The sequence below is a fragment of the Brachyhypopomus gauderio genome, unplaced genomic scaffold (assembly GCF_052324685.1).
Source record: "Brachyhypopomus gauderio isolate BG-103 unplaced genomic scaffold, BGAUD_0.2 sc346, whole genome shotgun sequence".
Classification (NCBI taxonomy): Eukaryota; Metazoa; Chordata; class Actinopteri; order Gymnotiformes; family Hypopomidae; genus Brachyhypopomus; species Brachyhypopomus gauderio.
This window is the reverse complement of record NW_027507167.1, coordinates 52,501-59,098: the sequence shown is the minus strand read 5'-3', so window position 1 is coordinate 59,098 and position 6,598 is coordinate 52,501.

Genomic DNA, 6,598 nt, shown 5'->3' with positions numbered 1-6,598 from the left:
CGGCCTCTATTTTAGTCTAAGTGTCTATGCCTCTGGTATATTTAATTTAAAAAGGCCTCTATTTTATTCTAAGTGTCTATGCCTCTGGTATATTTAATTTAAAAAGGCCTCTATTTTATTCTAAGTGTCTATGCTACTGGTATATTTTATTTAAAACGGCCTCTTTTTTATTCTAAGTGTCTATGCTGCTGGTATATTCTTGGACTTTGAAAAATCTTAACAGCGCCTAACCCTTAAATAGGGATGGTCGGAATACGGAACACGCAATACGCAATGTGCAATCCCAGCGCGACCTACTGCTTAGGGATGGCTGCAATACGGAACACGCAATGCGCAATACGCAATGAGCAATCCCAGCGCGACCTACTGCTTAGGGATGGCTGCAATACGGAACACGCAATACGCAATGAGCAATCCCAGCGCGACCTACTGCTTAGGGATGGCTGCAATACGGAACACGCAATGCGCAATGTGGAATGTGCCTTTCCCGCCCTCTTGATTAGGGACCAGGTGTGTTCTATTAAGGAAGCTTAATAACTTTACCTCATGCCCAGATGAGTGCACCTTCATTGGACACTCCAAGTGGACAGATGTGTCTGGAGGAGCCACCCAGTGGCAAATGCGTATGGTATAACAGAAAAAATGGACTTAGTGCATTTTCTGATCAGACACTTCAGACTGGATTTACACCTATTTCTAAGCAAGATAGAGAAAAAAACTGACAATTTTTCTTGATCCTGGGGATGTACCTGAGCTAAAGAGCATGTTTTTTGGACACTTTTATGCTTTTTTCACTAAAAGCCACCACCTGCTGCTGGTATATTTAAGGACTCTGTGCATTGCCTGAAGATTACTACTTGTATATGGTCTAACTCAGGAAGGGAAATAGACTAATTTCCAACAAAAACCTCATGCTACTGGTAAATTTAAGGACTCTGTGCATTGCCTGAAGATTACTACTTGTATATGGTCTAACTCAGGAAGGGAAATAGACTAATTTCCAACAAAAACCTCATGCTACTGGTAAATTTAAGGACTCTGTGCATTGCCTGAAGATTACTACTTGTATATGGTCTAACTCAGGAAGGGAAATAGACTAATTTCCAACAAAAACCTCATGCTACTGGTAAATTTAAGGACTCTGTGCATTGCCTGAAGATTACTACTTGTATAAGGTATAACTCAGGAAGGGAAATAGACTAATTTCCAACAAAAACCTCATGCTACTGGTATATTTAAGGACTCTGTGCATTGCCTGATATGACACTTCAGAGTCAATTTACACCTATTTCTAAGCAAGATAGAAAAAAAAACTGACAATTTTTCTTGATCCTGGGGATGTACCCGAGCTAAAGAGCATGTTTTTCGGACACTTTTATGCTTTTTTCCCTTAAAGCCACCACCTGGCAATGTTATAGCATTGGACTCTGTGCATTTCCTGAAGAAAATATCTTGTGTATGGTCTAACAAAGTAAGGGACATAGACTAATTCACTCATAAAACTCCATGCTTCTGGTATATTTAGGGACTTTGTGCAATTTCTGACTTGAAAACCTCCACATGATGTTGGTATAATAACTTTACCTCATGCCCAGATGAGTGCACCTTCATCGGACACTTCAACTAGGCTGAGGTGTCTGGAGGGTCCACCCAGTGGCACGTACATATGGTATAACAGAAAAAAAACGATGGAGTACCGGTGACATCTTGTGGACTTTAAGAGTCAATGCGCCTTCCAAATAAGATTAAACTGTGCACTTTTTTTCTAACAGCATTTAACCATGGTATAATTTAAACTAAACTCTCCTCTTTTATTCTAAGTTCATTTGGCCATGGTATATTTTATTTAAAATGGCCTTTTTTACTCAAAGTGTCTTTTCTACTGGTATATTTAATTTAAAAAGGCCTCTATTTTATTCTAAGTGTCTATGCCTCTGGTATATTTAATTTAAAAAGGCCTCTTTTTTATTCTAAGTGTCTATGCCTCTGGTATATTTAATTTAAAAAGGCCTCTTTTTTATTCTAAGTGTCTATGCCTCTGGTATATTTAATTTAAAAAGGCCTCTATTTTATTCTAAGTGTCTATGCCTCTGGTATATTTAATTTAAAAAGGCCTCTTTTTTATTCTAAGTGTCTATGCCTCTGGTATATTTAATTTAAAAAGGCCTCTATTTTATTCTAAGTGTCTATGCCTCTGGTATATTTAATTTAAAAAGGCCTCTATTTTATTCTAAGTGTCTATGCCTCTGGTATATTTAATTTAAAAAGGCCTCTTTTTTATTCTAAGTGTCTATGCCTCTGGTATATTTAATTTAAAAAGGCCTCTATTTTTTTTCTAAGTGTCTATGCCTCTGGTATATTTTATTTAAAACGGCCTCTATTTTTTTCTAAGTGTCTATGCCTCTGGTATATTTAATTTAAAAAGGCCTCTATTTTTTTCTAAGTGTCTATGCCTCTGGTATATTTAATTTAAAAAGGCAATACGGAACACGCAATGCGCAATGTGGAATGTGCCTTTCCCGCCCTCTTGATTAGGGACCAGGTGTGTTCTATTAAGGAAGCTTAATTAGCATCACAGCGGCTTGAAGATGGCAGGCAGACAGACGGTAAGTACCAGCATTTCGGGCATTTTAAAACTAAATTAATCATATAAATTATAACTAATTTTGTCTCTTTTTTTCACTATCTTTGGCAGAAATGTCCAATGTGTAAAGTTAAGTGCACTAGGCTGAAAAAACACTTAAAAACGGTTCATGAAATCGATGACAAGGAGACCGGTTTGATAGCTAGGCTGGCTAGCAATCGTTGTTCAGTACGGCTAGATTGTGAAATCTGTGACAAGAAGTCTTTGGTGAGGTTGGACATGCACTTAAGCTCTACCCATAATGTACACGGTACCCAAAAAATGAAAATGGTAGCCCAGGCGAAGCGACTTTTTATGGGCAAATTGTTAGAGAAATACCGTAAGACCCAGAGTTCAAAAGACAGTGTAGCCTGTGAGACACCCGAGGAAACTGGTGACAGCCAAACTACATTTAACCCAGAGCCGGACACGTCTGAAGGGTCAAACTGTGATGGCCATGCCGTGGAAGAACCGGCATCCAGCCATTCTGAGTACGAGGCGGTGGGTTCACCATCAAGCTCAAGCGATTCTGAGGCCGAAGGCAACACACTTAGGAAGGGGAGGCATTTGATCTTACCCGAAGCTTTGGAAGGAACCAGGGTGGAAGTGGCCCTAGACGACTACCAGGCCTTTCACGTACGCTCTAATCCCACAGTGAAAGACTCAGAAAACGGCCAACAAAGAAGGACGCACGCCCTAAAATTCATTCTCCACATGGCCGAAGACACAAGCAAGCACGACTTCCATAGCCTTAAATTCATCCACAACCTGGAGAGACTAAGACAGTGGCCGTCTGCTCTGATCCAAAGCAAGTATAGCCACCCTACGGTACATATCATGCTTATAAACGCTATGTCTTTTATAAAGCACGCACGAGCCTTCCACCTGGACACACTGGGCCTTCAAACACACCAGATCAAACAGATACTCCTTCAAATCAAAAAGCTACTGAAGGATCACACTAGACATATGAGATGCCACCGGCAGGCAGTGAGAAGACTTAAATCAAGTATGTTGACATCCACATGCACATTCTGGAGAAATTACATCCATATGCATATGGTATAACCTTTGACTTATCCACTTACAGAACAACTAAAATCCACCCAGGATTTTGAGAGATTTATGAAGATAGCAGTAGTGGAAATACCCAGGCTCATAGGTGAGTGCCATAATACAGACATATCAAGCCCGCAACAGGTGCACATTTATAGGCATACATGTTTTAAACATGGTGGTTTTATCTTCCAGACCAGATGAGGGAGGAGGCCAGAGACGACACATATTGCCTCTTACAAGGGTATCTGACAGGGTATCTCGGGATGGTAACAGGCCATAGACCTGTGGTTCTTTACAATATGACCAAGGACCAAGTAGACAACGCAGACCAAGATGACAAAGGCCGTACAGTCGTCTGGGTAAGCCCACATAAGTCCACCTTACCCCCGCCACACACAGTAACATGAGAGGCATGGGTCTTTTGTAACATCCATATTTCCCCAGGTTGATCGACACAAAACGGACAGGAGATACGGCTCGGCATACCTCGCCCTGATGCCTGAAGAGGCTACATGGTTAAGAGCCATGGCTGACATCTCTTACTGCTATGGAGACAAAAAGTGCTTGTATGTCTTTCAGAGTCAAGGGAAAAAAATGACCAAAATTACCCACCTCTTTCAAAGGGCATGGAAACATGCAGGCATGGATGGACCTATCGGGTTTACCATAATCCGAACATCAGTCAGTAACCAAGTCAGACATCTCAGCACTGAGAACCGCATGTTAGTTTGTAAAAGCATGTGCCATACCATGGAGACTGCAGATCGGTTCTATGCATCTATACCTACCCTGAGTGATGCATTCAGGGTAAGAGAACTCAGAATGCAGGCATTGGATGAACCAATAAAAGGTTGAAAGAGTTATTCGTCTCTGTGTCTATTTAAAACATCCAGAAAATCATCATTCTGTATAAAATACATTGCCTAAAAAGGTGCACTAAGAGCCGGCCACACACAGTAGGATGAGAGCCCTGGATGATTTAATACATCCAGAAAATCATCATTCTGTATAAAATACATTGCCTAAAAAGGTGCACTAAGAGCCGGCCACACACAGTAGGATGAGAGCCCTGGATGATTTAATACATCCAGAAAATCATCATTCTGTATAAAATACATTGCCTAAAAAGGTGCACTAAGAGCCGGCCACACACAGTAGGATGAGAGCCCTGGATGATTTAATACATCCAGAAAATCATCATTCTGTATAAAATACATTGCCTAAAAAGGTGCACTAAGAGCCGGCCACACACAGTAGGATGAGAGCCCTGGATGATTTAATACATCCAGAAAATCATCATTCTGTATAAAATACATTGCCTAAAAAGGTGCACTAAGAGCCGGCCACACACAGTAGGATGAGAGCCCTGGATGATTTAATACATCCAGAAAATCATCATTCTGTATAAAATACATTGCCTAAAAAGGTGCACTAAGAGCCGGCCACACACAGTAGGATGAGAGCCCTGGATGATTTAATACATCCAGAAAATCATCATTCTGTATAAAATACATTGCCTAAAAAGGTGCACTAAGAGCCGGCCACACACAGTAGGATGAGAGCCCTGGATGATTTAATACATCCAGAAAATCATCATTCTGTATAAAATACATTGCCTAAAAAGGTGCACTAAGAGCCGGCCACACACAGTAGGATGAGAGCCCTGGATGATTTAATACATCCAGAAAATCATCATTCTGTATAAAATACATTGCCTAAAAAGGTGCACTAAGAGCCGGCCACACACAGTAGGATGAGAGCCCTGGATGATTTAATACATCCAGAAAATCATCATTCTGTATAAAATACATTGCCTAAAAAGGTGCACTAAGAGCCGGCCACACACAGTAGGATGAGAGCCCTGGATGATTTAATACATCCAGAAAATCATCATTCTGTATAAAATACATTGCCTAAAAAGGTGCACTAAGAGCCGGCCACACACAGTAGGATGAGAGCCCTGGATGATTTAATACATCCAGAAAATCATCATTCTGTATAAAATACATTGCCTAAAAAGGTGCACTAAGAGCCGGCCACACACAGTAGGATGAGAGCCCTGGATGATTTAATACATCCAGAAAATCATCATTCTGTATAAAATACATTGCCTAAAAAGGTGCACTAAGAGCCGGCCACACACAGTAGGATGAGAGCCCTGGATGATTTAATACATCCAGAAAATCATCATTCTGTATAAAATACATTGCCTAAAAAGGTGCACTAAGAGCCGGCCACACACAGTAGGATGAGAGCCCTGGATGATTTAATACATCCAGAAAATCATCATTCTGTATAAAATACATTGCCTAAAAAGGTGCACTAAGAGCCGGCCACACACAGTAGGATGAGAGCCCTGGATGATTTAATACATCCAGAAAATCATTATTCTGTATTAAATACATAGCCTAAGAATGTGCACTAAGAGCCGGCCACACACAGTAGGCTTATAGGCCTGAATTTAATTCCTCCAGAAACATATGGTATACAGCTTTAAGGAGGAAAATAATTACTACGGTGGAGTAATGCTGCCATCTTTTGGACTTTAAACGCCGGTGCGCCCTGCACATTTGAATGCAAAATGCTGGGTCTTTTTTTTCCTCCATAAATTAGTAAAATGTTTAAAATAGTTACCCCACTTTAGGCATACTCTGAGCCCGCCACACACAGTAGGATGAGACACATGGATGATTTAATACATCCAGAAATTAGTAAAATGTTTAAAATAGTTACCCCACCTTAGGCATACTCTGAGCCCGCCACACACACTAGGATGAGACACATGGATGATTTAATACATCCAGAAATTAGTAAAATGTTTAAAATAGTTACCCCACCTTAGGCATACTCTGAGCCCGCCACACACACTAGGATGAGACACATGGATGATTTAATACATCCAGAAATTAGTAAAAT